General features: G+C 40.4%; 1 protein-coding gene across 1 annotated transcript in view; it reads right to left on the bottom strand.

The window, feature by feature from the left end:
* Positions 1 to 18079: 18079 nt before the first annotated feature.
* Positions 18080 to 18689, bottom strand: part of LOC148370387 (ERC protein 2-like) — a 204448-nt gene continuing 203838 nt past the window's right edge. Inside the window, exon 18 of the mRNA XM_088332908.1 lies at positions 18080 to 18402. The gene's annotated coding sequence lies outside the window, so the exon portion shown is untranslated. The remainder of the gene's footprint in view (positions 18403 to 18689) is intronic.

Raw genomic sequence — 18689 nt, 5'->3', positions numbered from 1 at the left:
ATTCAATTAAAACTTTTGAGCCAGGCAAACATGGTTGTTAATGATAGCATCTCTGTTGCCAACAATGCTAGCATTAGCTGGTAGAATAAGTGACCTGTACACTAGCATTAGCGTCACTTTACTATTGTTTTAGATGAATACTATTTCTTTACAATGACTGGTTTAATAAATAATAATTTTAACTCAAACTCAACTTACGAGCCAGGGTTATTTTAGCACTAATGTCTGCTAGCCGCCTTATTCGGCGTCCTCACACAAAAACACAAACAGTTCTCCCAAAAAGCAAAGCAGTTTTTCTGTCCTGCAAAGCATCAAGACAGAGGAGGCTAATCTTTCTTGATGGCTTACAGGTGGCCGGCGCAAGGTGAACCGCATCCACTGAGGGCCCCAACCCGTGGCACCCCGCCCCATCATAAGCACCAACCCCCCCACCCCAAGAACGCTAGCATGCCTGGAAATCCACCACCAGTAAAAACTTTTACAAAGGCAAGCATCAAAGAGCCTGTCGCAAGTTGCATTAAAACAAGCAAATGCTCGTAAAGATGCAAGAATTTCCCAAAAAGGTCGCAGTTTGTTGTTGCAGACGGCAGAGAAAAAGAGCTTTGTTGAATATTGATTTTTGTACATTTACGATTGATCGTCGTTTATTATATTTAGATGTTTTTTGTGCATTTTAGTGGGACAACACGTTCCATAGAAAGGAAGGTGACTGTAGTGGACATTAAGATTATGGGAACCTAAGTCTGTCCGCCTGTCCCTATGTCCACCCATTTGTCCATTAAGGCCCGGTCACACAGCCTTTCACGGGCGTATCGAGGCTGAATCACGGCCAGAAATTTCTGCCCGTGAAGCAGAAGCTGTTGGACGCTTTGAGATCGCTACAGACAAGATACAGCAGTGCTTTACACGCGGTAAGAAATTCACACGCGGTTGGCCGCGCGAAAATTTTTTGCGCTGCTCAAAACTTTAGACCACAGGTAACCGCGGGCGGCACACGTGGTACACACGAGGTAATGACGCGGTACAGACGCGGAACGACGTTCTACGGCCGCGGCCAAGACGTGGTTAAACACGGGTAGGACGCGAAATTTTAGCGGGTAATCGCGGGTGGAGCACGGTCATAGCACGTTTCTTCTGCGCCTGTATCGCGGCGTTATCGCGTGCATTAGCGTGTGTACCGCGTGTAAGCACTGTCAAACGCGATGCAGCCGCGGTTACCCGCGATAAGGACACGGAACAGTCGCCGGCGTCTGTTTTGCGGGCATACCATGGGTAAACAGCGGGTTTAGCCAATTTTGCACATTTTCCACCGCGTCTGCTTCACGGGCAGACATTTCTGGCTGTGATTCAGCCTCGATATGCCCGTGAAAGGCTGTGTGACCGGGCCTTTAGTTAACAACTCAATTCATCCATCTGTCAATCTGTCTGTCCATCGCCGGTCCAACCAATTCCTCTATTTGTGCGCCTGTCAGTTCAATAAGTCCATCATCCATCAACTAAACTGTCTTTCCATCCATCTATCGATCAATCCGTAACCCAACCAATTTATTTATCCATTTGTCCATCCATTTATCCTTTATTAATCCATCCATCCATCAATCAATTCTTAAACCAATCCATTTATCCTTCCCTCCATGTGTCCACCAAACAATCCGTCAAAATATCCATTCATCCATACATCCTTGCATCCATTCACAATCAACCAATCACTTATTTCATTCATCCATCCATCCATCAGTCAACCAATCAATTTATCCACATATCCTCCAATCAGTCAACCAGTCAACAAATCCATTCCCTTATGAATCAACCAATCCATTTTTCCATTTACATCCAGCCATCCATCTATCAATCATCCATTTTACCTCTATCCATCCACCAATCAAATTTGTGCATGCATCCATGCATTCATCCAATTGTTCGTCAATCCATCTCTCAATCCAATCAAACAATCCATCGCATCCACTACACAGCATTATCTCCAGACAGAAGAGCAGTTTCAGCGACAGACTGCTGTCACTGTCTTGTACTACGGACAGACTGAAGAAATCTTTTCTTCCTCATGCCATGAGGCTCTTTAACTCCACCCGGCAGAGTAAAGGCCCACATTAAACCACACCACCTACATTGGATATTACCGAATCTTACTGCAATATGTATTCTGTGTAGCACTATTTAGTTACTCTATATAACACGCTACAGTGGGCATTTGCACGTCACACTGGGTATTTCTATATTGTATTCTTTTGGCTTTATTATTGTACTGTTCTCAGCTCAGGGATGCTGCTGGAAATGTGAATTTCCCTTCGGGGATGAATAAAGTATCTATCTATCCATCTATCTATCTACATACATTAATCAAAAAATCAATGCAATCATCTATCCTTCTATATGTCCACTAATCAATCCTTCAACCAGTTTATTCATCCATACATCCATACATCCATTCATTATTTTAGCCATCCATCCATCAGCCAATCAATTCATTCTTTCATCCATCCATCCATCCATCCATCGCCAACTAATCAATTAATCCATCCATCCATCAGTCAACTAACCCATTCTTCCATAAATCAACCTATCCATTTTTCAATTTCCATTGAAAGCCATCTATCTATCTATCCATACACCCCAAAAAAACTGTTCACCAATCCATTTGTCCATCCACCCTATCATCAATCAACCAATGCATTTCTCTCTCCATTACCCGATCCATTCTTCTACCCATCACCCAATCCATTCGTGCATTGGTCCATCCAGCAAACCATCCATCCAATTAACCCATTCTTCTGTCCATCAACCAATCCATTTTACTGTCCATCACCAGACCGACTGTTTGTGCATCCATCCATCCATCCACCCACCAAACATTCTGTCCATGCTTCCATCCGTTCATGTATTTCTTCATCCATCCATTCTTCATCCATCCTTCCATCCAAGCATCAGTTTCAACCAGGTTTTCTCAAAGCCTTTGTCGCTTGCCGACTCATTTTTTTAAACATTATTTTTTCCCAAACATCACAAGGGCATCTAATCGTTTGGGAAAGAAACATCACGATCTCCTTTCATCTTGGGCTCACCTGACATAACCACAAACAAACATGCAAACAACAAAAGCTCGAGGAAAGGAACGGTCCTTGTTGAGACGTGCATGACCTCCTCAAAGCTTTGATGCACCTCCAAGTAATTGCCCATCTACTCTTCTACTTTTTTTTGTTTTGTTCCACATTTAATCCCGAGGACGACACCCTCAATCCAATCTGTCAATCCTAACCTTTGCAGCAGCACTCAGGCGAGGAACTGGTTGAAGCACTCGCTCTATTTTTGACACAGGACGTGAGTGTCAGGTAAAAGAAGAAAGCATTTTTGACTGTCAGGAAAAGCAAACGATTACGCCGCATCGTGTGTGTGCGAGCAAGCGAACGGCCGACGAGCGAGAAAGAGCAGCCTCGCAAGAAAATGCGAAGATTAGATTTCTACGTTTATTATTTGCGTCGATATCCGCTGTTCCTTGGATGTCATCGCTCAAAAAAATTCCATTCAAGATCTTTCAACATTTTTTAATAAAGTTCAAATTTGGCCAGGGTAATAGCTTAGCACTTTATTTAATCTTTTTCCTGGAAAAATTCTTGCCTTGTTGCATGGAACATTGCCTGTTTTTAATGATCATTTATAATTATTTTTATTTTGTCCTTATCCAGGAACAAAATCTGGCCCTGCTGCCAGAAACTTGTTAATTTCAGTTATTCGTAGAAAAAAAAAATCGTGCTTTATATTTCTTTTCAAAAAAACATATTTTTCTTAAAAAAACCTTGCTTCATTGCCAAAAATGTTTCTCATTTTTATGATAATCGTTTTTATTACATTATTTCTCATATTATACTTCTAAAAAAGAAAAAGAAAAACATATCAATAATAATATTTTACCTACTTTTGATATTGTTCTTTTATTTAGGTAAAGAGAATAAACTTTAAAATGCAACCTCATATCTGCTATTTACCATCTTGCCATTAAATGTAATGTTACTCATTTTAAGTATCATGTTTTCCTTGATTATATTTTATCTTGTATTTCTTAAGAATTGAAATATATAATAATATTGGATATATCCATCCATCCATTATCTGCACCGCTTATCCTCAGTAGGGTCGCAGGGATTATTGGATATATGTATACAGTATATATAATTCACATACTTTAATTATGTATTTCCTTTTAAATTCAATTTCCCCTCATTTTAACATAATTTATATTATTTTATTATGGATTATATTAATGTTTTATTATATTTTATCTTATATTTCAAAAAAGAAAAAATCATCATAATCATCAATCTATCCACACCTGCCTGTACATCGACCTGTCCGTCCATCCATCTTTCCATCCATCCATCTGTCTGTCTGTCTGTCCATCCGTCCATCTATCATTAGCTTTGTTTTGTATATACAGTAATTACAAAATCGCCCAAAAAATAAATATATATTACATCTGTTTGCATAGTATGCATGAATACTTATTGTATTGTAAATATAATATAGAAATTACATTTATTTGATATATCTTCTGCCTGCCTTCCCTTAAAAACCAGAAACATTTCAAAGAGACAGAATAGTAATCCTCTGGGCACAGCTTGTCTCCATGTTGCAGACTGTGCTCAGCTGTATGCATGTTTTAAAAGAAAAAAAAAAGAATGCAAGGCTTTGCGCACAGACACACACACGTGCGCACAAACAAATTATAGCTAAGCCAGTTATTACCTAAGCAAACAGAGTAGCCCGAAAGGAATGCCTGCTGTGAAACAAACTTGTTCCAGACAACGGCTTTGCATTATGACAAGAAGAGAAGAAAAAAAATCTGACTGAGTGCAATCATTTATTGTGTTAAAAGTTTGTATTTTTATTTACTAATATTTCAAAATAGGGATCAAATCATCTTTTATGATAGAGATATATCTTGAATTGGTGAATTTCATTCCCCTACGATAAGCCTCACTCACAAAATCTCACACAAAATAAATACAAAAATACTTTGCCACGAAAAAAAAATGGCCGAGCGTTCCCGTGCTGTGCAATGAAACTGCGGTTCTGGCCACACACATGTGCGAACAAGTGCTCCGTATATACAGTATATCCATCCATCCGTCCATTATCTGCACCGCTTATCCTCATTAGGGTCGGACGGGGTGCATCCCAGCTATCTTCGGGCAGTGGGCAGGGGACACCCTTAACTGGTTGCCAGCCAATCGCAGGGCACACGGAGGCAGAAAATCCGCTCGCTCATTCACACCAAGGGACAATTTGGACCGTCCAATTAACCTGGCATGCATGTTTTTGGAATGTGGGAGGAAACCGGAGTGCCCAGAGGAAACCCACACAAGCACGGGGAGAACATGCAAACTCACAGGAGGTTCGGTCTCATGACCTCAGAACTGTACCGCACACGCGCTAACCACTGCGCTGCCGTGCTGCCCTATGCCCTATATATATATATATATATATATATATATGATTATATATACCGTATTTTCCGCACTATAAGGCGCACCTAAAAGCCTTTATTTTTTTCAAAAGCTGACCATGCGCCTTATAATACAGTGCGCCTTATTTATGGATCAATATTAAGTCGCAAAGTCTTCCAACTAACTTGCAGCCGCCGACTAGATTTTCCCCCGAACGCCAAGTAGTCCGCGGTGTATGCTGGGATTTATTTACCGGCGTTTCATTGGCTAACCAATGTGTCAATCATCATTTGAATCGATCACTATTGGCTAAAGTTATTCGGAGGTCAAGGGGCGGATCCTTTTTATCATTTACAGGCTGGCATAGGCTTAAGCTGCAAAACAAAGCCTGCAATTGGCCGAAAAAGATGTGTCAATCATCAGTTGAATCGATCACTATTGGCTAAAGTTATTCGGAGGTCAAGGGGCGGATCCTTTTTATCATTTACAGGCTGGCATAGGCTGAAGCGGCAAAACAAAGCCTGCAATTGGCCGAAAATGATGAATGTGTATAGCACGTGGTTGACGGCATACAGAAAGCATTTTTTACTATTCTGTATTTGTAAATATTTTATTCTACTGGATTTACTAAACTCACGGATATAAGGGGACCATGGCTGCACATTATTATTGAACACAACGACTTCGGTGAGCTACTCCGGCTATATATTTTCCCTGTATCTTGTTTCAGACTGAACTCGATGTTTCTGTGATAAGCGGTGCAGACAATGGATGGAATGGAGTGTCTATTTTTAAATTAAACTCAATTCCAAGTGTTTATTGTCATATGCACAGTAAAGTTGCGAGCGAAAAAGAAAAAAGAAACTAAGGAATGGTTGGCATTTCTTGAATCCCAAGACTTTAACCTTCCGATTGATGGAACGATGCATTTGAGTGACATCGTCCGGACACCGCATCCGCACGTGTTCTCGATACGTATTTGCGTCTTTGCAAGCTTTGGGAATGTTAAGGGGGTAATAAGTTTGACAGAACTATTTGACTGTTTTGTCGACGTTCCCATTGTAGCGCCTTATAATCCGGTGCGTCTTATGTATGTCAAATATAGGACCAAAAACTATTTTTTCGGGGTGCGCCCTATAACCCGGTGCGCCTTATAGTGCGGAAAATACGGTATATATATATATATATATATATATATATATATATATATATATATAGATACATATATATATATATATGCGTATGCAGCACAGTTCTGAGGTCATGAAATCGAGCCTCCTGTGCGGAGTTTGCATGTTCTCCCCGTGTTTGCGTGGGTTACCTCCGGGCACTCTGGTTTCCTCCTATATTCCAAATACATCCATTTCAGGTAAATTGGCTGTTCCAAATTGTCCCTAGGTGTAAATGAGCAAGCGAGTTGTATGTCTCTGTGTGCCCTGCGACTGGCTGGCAACCAGTTCAGGGTGTCCCCTGCCCACTGCCCGGAGATAGCTGGGATGGGCTCCAGCGCCCCTGCGACTTTACTGAGGATAAGCGGTGCAGATAATGGATGGATATATATATATATATATATATATATATATATATATATATATATATATATATATATATATATATATATATATATATATATATATATACTGGACTGTCTCAGAAAATTAGAATATTGTGATAAAGTTCTTTATTTTCTGTAATGCAATTAAAAAAACAAAAATGTCATACATTCTGGATTCATTACACATCAACTGAACTATTTCAAGCCTTTTATTATTTGAATATTGCTGATTTTGGCTTATAGCTGAAAAAAACTCAAAAATCCTATCTCAAAATATTAGAATACTTCCTCAGACCAAGTAAAAAAATAATTTTATAACAGCAAAACTAAATCAAACATTTGAAAATGTCCATTGATGCACTCACTGTACTTGGTTGGGAATCCTTTTGCACGGATTACTGCATCAATCCGGCGTGGCATGGAGGCAATCAGCCTGTGGAATTGCTGAGGTGTTATTGATGCCCAGGATGCTTCGATAGCGGCCTTCAGCTCATTTGCATTTGTAGGTCTGGTGTCTTTCATCTTCTTCTTAACTATAACCCACAAATTTTCGATGGGGTTCAGGTCAGGGGAATTAGCAGGCCAATCAAGGACAGTGATGCCATGGTCAGTGCACCAGTTACTGGTGGTTTTGGCACTGTGGGCAGGTGCCAGATCATGCTGGAAAATGAAATCCTCATCTCCATAGAGCTTTTCAGCAGATGGAAGCATGTAGTGCTCTAAAATCTCTTGGTACACAGTTGCATTTACTCTGGACTTGATGAAACACAGTGGACCTACACCAGCAGCTGACATGGCTCCCCAAACCATTGCTGACTGTGGGAACTTCACACTGGATTTCAAGCAACTTGGATTTTGCTCCTCTCCAGCCTTTCTCCAGACTCTGGCGCCTTGACTCCCAAATAAAATTCAAAACTTGCTTTCGTCTGAAAAGATGACTTTGGACCACTCTGCAACTGTCCAGTGCTTCTTCTCCATAGCCCAAGTCAGACGCTTCTTCCGTTGTCTTGAGTTCAGAAGTGGCTTGACCATGGGAATACGGCTATTGTAGCCCATTTCCCGGACACGTCTGTGAACTGTGGCTTTTGATACCTGGACTCCAGCTTCAGCCCACTGTCTTTGAAGCTCCCCCAAATTCTGGAAGCGGCTCTTGGTCACAATTTTGTTAAGGCTGCGGTCATCTCTCTTGGTTGTGCAGCGTTTCCGGCCACATTTTTCCCTTCCAACACACTTTTTGTGGATATGCTTTGAAACTGCACTCTGTGAACAGCCTGCTCTTTGAGAATTTTCCTTTTGTGTCTTACCCTCCTGATGGACGGTATCAATGATGGTCCTATGGACAGCAGTCTTCCCCATACTTGTGATTTAGTTTACTGAACCAAGCTGAGTGTTTTTAAGGCTCAGGAAACCCTCGCAAGGTGTTTCGAGTTAATTAGATGATTCAGGTGATTAGTTGAATAGCCTACTTGTATACTTTTTCATGATATTCTAATATTTTGAGATAGGATTTTTGAGTTTTCTTAAGCTGTAAGCCAAATTCAGCAATATTAAAATAATAAAAGGCTTGAAATAGTTCAGTTGATGTGTAATGAATCCAGAATGTATGACATTTTTGTTTTTTTTAATTGCATTACAGAAAATAAAGAACTTTATCACAATATTCTAATTTTCTGAGACAGTCCAGTATATATATATATATACGCCAAATGACCTATTTACGGAATTTGGTATTCTCAGGCGGTCTCCCATCCGAGTACTAACCAGGCCTGACCCTGCTTAGCTTCCGGAGATCAGCATTCTCAGGGTGGAAAAAACAGGTTTTTATCAAAAATGATTAAAAATATATTATTTTATGAAGATTTTGCACAAGATGTATCATAATCAATCGCTGTTAGATGTCATTAATCACTTGAAACCTGTTCAAATGGTAACTGTCCAGACTACCTTTCCGCTTGTTTTGTTTTATATTTTTTGTGGCAACCAATCCCAGATGTTACAAGCTATGTCAAATCAAAACTATTCCAGTAGTTGTTTACGTCCGACTAAAATTTGACTCCACCCCCTTATTAGGCCGTTAAATTGAGATTATTTTGACTGAACTCATGCTAAAATTGATTTATTCCGTCTGTGAAATGTGTATTTTGTCTTACTTTTGTAGCCAAAATAATTTGTGAAACGTCACAATTTCTAGTGGCAGTTCCTCAGTACAACCATGATCATATTTAATGTTGATTCATTCATTTGATCAATTTGTTCATGTTTGGGGAAAAAGTCTTTGAAGAAGATTGGTAGGAGAAAATGGAAAAGGAATTATGAGCAGTTAACTGATTTTCCTCGGACGTCTCGTGCTGTGCCCACTAAAAACACTAAAAATACAGAACAGCTTCACATATTGTCTTAGGCCCGCCCACCGAGAAAATAAAGAAAACCTTACTTAAAGATGTTGAGACAGAACATCTTTTTTTTTTAATTGAGCTACAAATAACAAGGATGAAAATTACTATCACAATCCAGCATGACTGGAAAAGCAGATAGGTACATGGAAAATAAGACTTGAGAAAATGTTTTGTATAGAGAAAAGGAACCAGTATTGGATAGTGTACAGAAACAGAACAGCAAAGTTTACTAGGATTCTAAGAAATCAAAGTCATCAAAGCTACCCTAACAGAGGCTCGACGAGATATGCCTGCTTCATAATGTGGAAGCACTAACTGGATCGAAATGACCAAGAACTGACAGAAGAAGACACAGCATATATTGGAACATAAATGAGTTGTAACCAAACAAAAAAATTAAAAAGACAATGCAATACATGGTGAAATACCATCTAGTTTCGACCAAAACAAACATGAAAATAAGAGGATGCACAAAACATACTTGCGTGTGGATAGAACAACAACAAATTGTCCTAGCTCCAATCACCTCTAACAGAACAAAACATAAAGGTAACACTGCAAGATATGTTGGAACATTTAAAAGTCCTAATTTAACAAAAGAAGAAGAGATGCGTGGATAGAATAACTACATCATCTTAACAGATACCAACCAGCTCCAACAGAACAAAGCATGGACTCAAGACAACACAAGAAACATCCCCCCACACGGACAGAATAACAACAAGAGCGCCATGATGATGAAAACAAGAAATATGACCTAGCCACACTAATGATCTCTAAATTAACAAAAAATGAAAGGAAAATGTAGTGGTAGAAAGACGAAGCACGACATGACTCATACGCGTGGACAGAATAACTTCATAATTTTCAATCAGAAACTAGTGTCATAGCAGCACAACTTTTCTGTGGCAAGTACAGCCTGGTGGCGCCCATCCCTCTCAATGCCAAAATTACTGCTGCTAACTGTTACTGCACTTATTTTCATTGCACTATTGTTACAATGCATTATCATTTTTCATTGCAATGATATTATAACTTAGGCCAGTTTTTTTAAGCATTACATTGTTTTTATTTGTTTTCTTTCTCCTGCTAGTCTTTTGTCCTTTTTCTCTTCAAAGTCTTTATTACAGGTTTTGCCTCAAAGTGCCATGTCTAATCTCGTCTATTCAATTCAATTACATTGTAACTGAACAAAAATGAAAAGGAACAATGCAAAACACACACTCACACATGGGTAGACACTAACTAGCTCTAACCGAACAAAACATGAAAGTCTGCACTTAACTAAAAGTATACTTATGGTATACAATAAACTTATTCTTGAAAAGTAGGTTTAAAATACTGCCGGAAAAACTATACTGAAACCTATGTTTGATTTAGTTTTTCTCTCCTAATGTCAATGGATTCTGGCGCTTCATCACTTTTGCTGCTGCTGGATCTTAGTGCTGCTTTTGACACAGTGCACCACAATATCCTACTAGAACGGTTGGAAAAATGGATTGGTCTCTCAGGAACCGTCCTCTCGTGGTTCAGATCCTACCTCTCAGATAGGACGCACTGTGTTAAATATGGTGAAATGACATCTGAGCCCTTTAATGTTACCTGCGGTGTTCCGCAGGGTTCAGTGCTTGGCCCCCTTCTTTTAAACATTTACATGCTTCCATTAGGTGACATTATTCGCAAGTACAATATCAGCTTCCACTGCTACGCAGACGACACTCAACTCTATCTTCCGTTGGAGGAATCTTCCACACTAAACTGTGGAAGTTTGGAGGCCTGCCTCACTGAGATAAAAGAGTGGATGTCACTCAATTTCTTGCGTCTTAACTCTGAAAAGACCGAAATGTTAGTCATTGGTCCATCTAAATGCCGTGACTTATTCTCAAAAACTGCTGTGAACATTGACAAATGTCACATCACACAGAGTGACTCAGTTAAAAATTTAGGTGTCATATTTGACCCTGATCTAACCTTTGAGATGCATGTAAAGAAAATTACTAGAACCGCTTTCTTCCATCTTCGTAACATTGCCAAAATCCGTTCAATACTGTCTCAGTCTGATGCGGAAACTATAATTCATGCATTTGTTACCTCCCGTCTCGATTACTGTAATGCACTACTCTCCGGTCTCCCGAAGTCCAGAATCAAGTCTCTTCAGCTAGTACAAAATGCCGCAGCGAGGCTTTTAACTAGGACAAAAAAGTACGATCACATAACACCGATTTTGGCTAACTTGCACTGGCTCCCAGTGAGCCAAAGATGTGACTTCAAGGTTCTCTTAGTATTGTACAAAATCATACATGGACTTGCTCCCTCTTATCTTTCAGATCTGATCTGCCCCTATGTCCCGGTCCGAAGCCTACGATCTGAGAGTGCCGGTCTTCTGGTGATCCCGAGAGCAAAGAAGTGTTCTGCTGGATCGAGAGCGTTCTCCATCCGGGCACCGGTGCTGTGGAATGCTCTTCCCCCTGAGATCCGATCTGCAACCTCAGTGGAAATGTTTAAATCTAAACTTAAAACTCACTTCTACTCCATTGCATATGAATAATAACCTACTCTTCTTGTCGGCTGAAAAATAGTCTGTGTAACATAGTGTACTAATCTGTGAAGCCCTTAGAGACTTATTGTGATTAAGGGCTATACAAATAAAAATGACTTGACTTGACTTGTATGTATCGTCTTAAATAATCAATGAATTTGTCAAATTGCCCGACCGTATGCCGCCGATTGCAGGAAAAAAAAGTGAAAGGCTGAAGGAAAACAAAGTGAAAAATCTTTTCAGCCTCCGCCAACGTTGACCCAGACAAGCATGCACACATCGTCTGGAAGGCGCAAGAATGTAAAACACAGATTTATCACGCCGAGGTCATAAATCAATTCCTTAATCGTGGCCGCGGATTGTGTGCGGTCGTGTCTCCGTTTGTGTAATGAGTGTGTTTGTGGGCGTCGACCAAGCGCTTACTCACAGACATTTTTTTCTGGGGGATGAGGAAAAAAAAAACATTGTCAAGATGTAATTAATTTTAACCAAATTCAATAGGAATACAACTAGAAATATTTTTAGGTTTACAGAGGTTTAAAAAAATTATAAAAGACCGATTTTTTTGTAGTGTTCCTTCCCACAATCATTCAGATATGTTGCAAAATACTCCACTTGCCGGCAACTTGAGAAATTCAGTCTCAAAGTTCACTAAAGTGGGTTATATCCTGTAGAGCAGGGATGTCACCGGACAACAAAGACTAATAACAATGGCGGGTCCCATTGAAAAACAGATGGCAATTGGAGTACAGCGATTGCATAGTACTCGTGTCGCTGGAAAATTCTGACCTATTGTTTGTGTTTTTTGCAAATAATATAATATTGTCCAGATAGCTCCTTGTTAGAATCTGGGCTAAGGCTTCTAGTTTTGTTTCGTCCAGGTTATCCCCATTATTAGTTGGTTGTTTTTTTCCCAAGCTGAGTTCATGTTTGCCGAGACCATTTTTCATTGAAGACTCCAAGGTAGCCGGGCTGCTTACTGCATGTTTTCGGTCGGCGAGCCTTCAGTTTTCCCGTCGATCGGTCCCAGTTAGCCCTCTTTGGCATTTGGCTAGCCTGCCGGGATAATTTGTTATATTTACAGCTGGGTTCACCAGCTCGGTGGCCTTGGGGGTATGGCGCCCGCCTCGAGACTGGGAGGTTGTGGTTCAAGCCTCGGCTGAGTCATACATAAGACTTAAACATTGGTACCTGTTGCCTCCCTGCTTGGCGTTCAGCATTAGGGGTTGGAATTGGGGGGTTTGGTCACCTAATGACTCCCAACACCTCAGCTGGGTTGAGATTGTTCGACCCAATTCGCAGACAAATGTTGTTAAAGTCTTTGATTCAGGCATTTCCCACTTTTTTTCCCCACTGTTTCTTTCACATGCTAATGATGTTAGCTACTTGGCTGTAGAATGGCCTGCTGCTGGCCGTTATTGTTATTGTTGTTGTGTGTAAATAAAACTCGCCATCATCCCCAGTTGGTCATGCAAACAAATGTCACCAAGTTACGGGATTCAGGCCTCTATTTTTCCTACTGTTTTCTTCGTTAGCCACTTATGTTACCACCTTGACTACAGGCTACTCAAGCTGCGATTTTTATTGTTTGCTGCTTTTGCTTCATCTCTCAGTGTCACTCGCCTTTCACAGCTGGTCATGTGAGTTAACTTCACCGAGTTCTGTGATTCTGGCATCTGGCCCTGTTTCCTTTTCTTGCCACCCATACTTGGTTGCAGGCTCAGGCTCACTTTTAGCCGTATTGTTATTGTTGGTTGCTCTGTATGACTAAAACTCGAATTCCACAACTGGTCATGCAAGTGAAAATCCCATGTCCTATGAGTTATGTTTCAGGTGCTTTTTTTTCTACTATTTCCATTGTTAGCTACTCATGTTAGCCACTTAACTTATGTGATTTAGGGTCCTAATTCTTTATAATGTCTGCTTTGCTCTTGCAATCATTTACTGGCCTACTTAGTTGCGTCTTGCTAGCTGCTTAAGTTAGCCACCTCCTCCATCTCAGACCAACTCTAGCCATTGGCTCTTTTCAGCTGCTCCGGGTGTATTCAGCTTGTTCAGCCTTTTGTTGTTGCGGGCAGAGGGTAACAGCAGATTTTTTTGTCCTGACGCTGGTCGAAATTCATCCTGGCTCAGTAAGAATATTTAGATTTTGTCTTACGAATTTTGCCAAGTGCTGCCCACTGGGCTTTTGTAGTTTATCTTCCAACACACCCATTTTAGCTTGATCCTAAACTATGACCTCTAGTGGAAAATTATTACACAGTCACATTAGATTTAACTTCAAATTCCAAGGATTGCACTCCAAATCCCTAAATCATTGCTTATTTAGTTGGCAAGATCAAATCTATTCTCATCTTTAGCAAGTGACTTTAGGATGAAAATGACGAGTCAGCATGGAAGACAGCATGCGGTGATGTTATATGCAGCCTGAAAGTGTTTGGCGGTCTCTTACATGTTGGATGCTTTACAGTTCTGACCACAAGCGTAAGCATGAGTGACATGTTTTCAACGGAATCACTTATTTTCAAGACCATTTCAGTTTCGAAGAACTACTCTTAAGTTATCTTAACCGTGACGATCAGTCACGCAGCCTTAAAAATAACGTGATAACTTAAAAGTAGAGCTTTGGTGGTTTCCACATACTCTGAAGAAAAAACTTTTTTTGTTCAGAGGACAAAATACTAAAAATGACGACATTGTTGAAAGTCTCATTAGGTTAACTGTCAAAAAACAAACTTGCTGGGCATCTCCTTGAGTTAGTCTGACCCTAAAACTCAGGGAAGGCGACATGACGATATCACCAAGAAGTCAACACAGTGATTGTTGCTCGGAGTTAGCACATATTCCAACTAACTTTATTAGCGTTGCTAGTATCACTTAAGTAGTTAATGCTAAATAATGTTTTGACTACTAAGGGATAGGATAGGGTTAGGGTGCTAAAGATTAAGGGCTATAGTTAGAGGGTTTAGTTTATACTGTTAAGGGTTAAGGTTAGAAGAATAGGGTCTAGAGTTAGAGTGTTATGGTAAGAGGGTTAAGGGTTATGGGTTTGAGTCAAGGGTAGGGGTTAGAGATGTAGAGTAGGAGGATAGGGTTGAGAGTTTGAGGGTTAGAGCTAGCTGGTTTGGGGGCTAGGGTTAGAAGGCTAGTGGTTAGAAGGTTACAGTTAGGTGTGAGAGGGGTTGAGGTAGTATGTTATGGAGTATGCAGTTAAGAAAATAGGTATTTGAACACCCTGCTATTTTGCTATTCCTTCCACTTCATGGACCGTGGAGGTGTCTGAAATGTTCATAGTAGGTGCATGTCCACTGTGAGATAAACTAAAAAGAAAAATCCAGAAATAAAAATGCATGAATTTCTAACAATTGATATGTGTGATATAGTTGCAAATAAGTATTTCAACACCTGAGAAAATAAATGTTAACATTTGGTACAGTAGCCTTTGTTTGCTATTACACAGGTCAAACGTTTCCTGTAGTTTTTCACCAGGTTTGACACACTGCAGGAATCTTGGCCCACTCCTCCACACAGATCTTCTCTACATCAGTCAGGTTTCTCGTCTGTCGCTGAGAAACACAAAGTTTGAGCTCCCTCCAAAGATTCTCGATCGGGTTCAGGTCTGGAGACTGGCTGGGCCATGCTAGAACCTTGATCTGCTTCCTACCGAGCCACTCCTTTCCTGGCTGTGTGCTTCGGGTCCTTCTCTCATGACTCCTCTGTATCATTCAAATGGTCATATGCAAACTCAAGACAGGCCTTGACGTGTGCTGGCTTAATCAGGGGAACCTTTTATTCCATGCATGATTTCAAATCATGACGTCTTAGTATTGTACCGACAGTAACCTTGGAAACGGTGATCCCAGCTCTTTTCAGGTCATAGACCAACTCCTGTTGTGTAGTTCCAGGCTGATTCCTCACCTTTCTTAGAATCATTGAAACCCAATGAGGTGATATCTTGCATGGGGCTACACTCTGATTGAGATTGACCGTCATGTTTAGCTTCTTCCATTTTCTAATGATTGCTCCAACAGTGGACCTTTTTTACCAAACTGCTTGGCAATAGCTCTGGAGCCATTTCTAGCCTTGTGGAGGTGTACAATTTTGTCCCTGGTGTCTTTGGACAGCTTTTTGGTCTTACAAGTTAAAGTCTTACTGATTCCATGGGCTTAGACAGGTGTCTTTATGCAGCTAATGACCTCAAACAGGTGCCCCTGATTCCGGATGATACATGGAGTGCAGGTGGACTTCTAATGAGCAGACTAACAGGTCTTTCAGGGTCAGAATTCCAGATGATACACAGGTGTTCAAATACTTATTTGCAGCTATATCGCCCAAATGAATCGTTAAAAAATCATGTATTGCGATGTCTGGATTTTTCTTTTTAGTTTAACTCTCTCACGGTGGACATGCACATACGATGAAAATTTCAGACCCCTCTATCATTGCTAAGTGGCAGAAATAGCAAAATAACAGGGTGTTCAAATAGTTATTTTCTTCACTGAAGGTTAAGGGGATAGGGTTGGAGTGTTTGGGATGGAAGATTAGAGTTAGTGGGTTTGGGTTAGGGGTATGCGTTTGATAAGGTGTCAGAGGGGTACATTTAGGGATTACAGTGTTTGAGTTTGGGGTTTAGGGAGTTTGAAGGGTTAGTGTTAGGTTTAATGGGTATAGATTTCGGTAAGGTGTTAGAGAATATGGTTTAGGGTTAGAGGGGTTTTGGTTGGGGTTTGAGGTTATGGTCAAGGGTTAGAAGGTTATGGTTAGGGGTTACAGGGTTTGGGTTAGTGTTGAACATTTTGTCGGGGTTAGTAGGACTGGATTTGGGCTAGTGGTTAAAAGTAAAGTAAGACGGTTAGTGTTGAGGTCAGTGGTTACAGGTTTTGGGTGTTGAGGTTAGGGAATTTGTGTTAGGCTTGGGGGATTTGTGTTGTGGGATTGGATTCAGGTTATGGTGTTAAGGGTAAAGGGTAGTGTTAGACTAACTGTTGTAGACTTTTGGTTAGGGTAAAAGGGTTTGGGTTAGGGGTTTAGAATTGGCTCTACAAACATGTGGATTTAAATTTGACTGCAAGTGTGTTTCAATCCTTTTACCATTTCTAATATTCCTAACTTTAGCAAAGCACCCATCTCTTAAGAGAAATGCATCCCATAAGAGGCATACTAACCTTACTGTGAGGAGGCTTTGCTATGTGCGGGGGATGATTTGCTTCATGTGGCGCGGGGTGTCCGCAATCTGTTCAGGGTACAGTGACATCCCAAGACTATCAAGGTATTCCAGAGTGGATTTCCCTGCTCAGTGTCAGAAAACCCAAAATAGAAGGCTAAACAACCACAAAAGAGCAAAACATTGGGTTTGTTAAGATGTTTGATGAAGAACGGACATAAAATAAAAACGCAGAGCAGTGTGAAAATATCAGTAATAAAAAAAGGAAAGTTACAAAAATGTAATGATGATGGGAATTTTACTTATCACTTGCCAAGCAACATTTGTACATGACTTGAATGTGTTGGGTTGAAAGACAACTGTTAAAAGGATGAACAAAAATGTTTTTCAAGCAGTGTGCCAAAGCCACGGCACACTGCTTGCCACGAGAGCTACTACTATGTGCCGTTATTTGATTTTGGCTATGGCGGCAGACAGGGAAGATGTACAGAGAGCAATCAATGCAGCCCAAAAGATCAGCGGCTGCTCTATGCCCAGTCTAGAACACATTGCCGGCGTACAATACTGTAGGTGAGTCATTATCTTTATAAAAGACAATTCCCAACCCGGCCACCAACTATTTTACTTGTGGGCCTCTGGTAACTGAACAAACCAGGAAAAGTAACATTGTAAAACACACTCACAAATGGGAAGACACTTACTAGGTATTATATTCTAAAAGTAGAAAACCAATGCTTAAACTAGTTAAATAACTTGTGTTAACATAAAAAGCCAATACGAGTATACTCAAAACAACGATAAACATTAATAATAACAAAAAAAATCCTGAAGCTGGATTTGAATTGTATTTACTACTTTGCCAAGCATTATTATACCTCGAGTCTATTCTGTTTGGTGAGGGTACAGCACACAAAAGAAACATTACATGGAAAACAAAAGTGAAGATCAGGGTTGGGGGTGGCGTTGACTTCTCTGGAAACATTACTCCGTTAACACTCAGTGAATTTGTCAGTACGAAAAGAGAGAAAATAAGCTAAGGGCTTTTCTAGCGAAAACGTGTTTGTTCCAAAATAAAAAAGAAACGTCAAAAGGTTTAGCCAAGTTTTTTTTTCCCCATTGAACGCAACATTCTACTCATCTGTTATTATTCTGAGTGTTTGTGTAAAGAAAGAGGGCACAAAGAGCTTTTATTGTGAAAAAGGATGATCAGTCCTGTTTAATATTCTGGAATGCGCTTGAGTTGCTGTCAAGGAAAGAAACTGATTGGCTCCAACCAAAGTCGAGGGCTTCTGTTAAAGTGAATCGGACAAAAGTTCACCGGAATCGGTCATTAGCAAAAAAAAAGGCCACATTAATTCTCACATTCTTCATGACCGAGGGCTTAAAGGGACAGAGTACAGTGTATAGCAAACCTCTGTGGTGTACAAACCACTTGATTTATATACCGTAAATTCCGGACTATAAGCCGCTACTTTTTTCCCAAATGTTCAGCCCTGCGGCTTATTCAGTGAAGCGGCTAATTTATGGAATTTTTCTAACGGCCACCAGCGGCGCAGGAGTTTAAAAGGTAAGATTG

Source organism: Urocampus carinirostris, chromosome 3 (assembly GCF_059441175.1).
Source record: "Urocampus carinirostris isolate Australia breed hairy pipefish chromosome 3, RoL_Ucar_1.0, whole genome shotgun sequence".
NCBI classification, from domain to species: domain Eukaryota; kingdom Metazoa; phylum Chordata; class Actinopteri; order Syngnathiformes; family Syngnathidae; genus Urocampus; species Urocampus carinirostris.
Note: the sequence above shows the minus strand (reverse complement) of the source record. Positions and strands in the feature narration are given on the sequence as shown.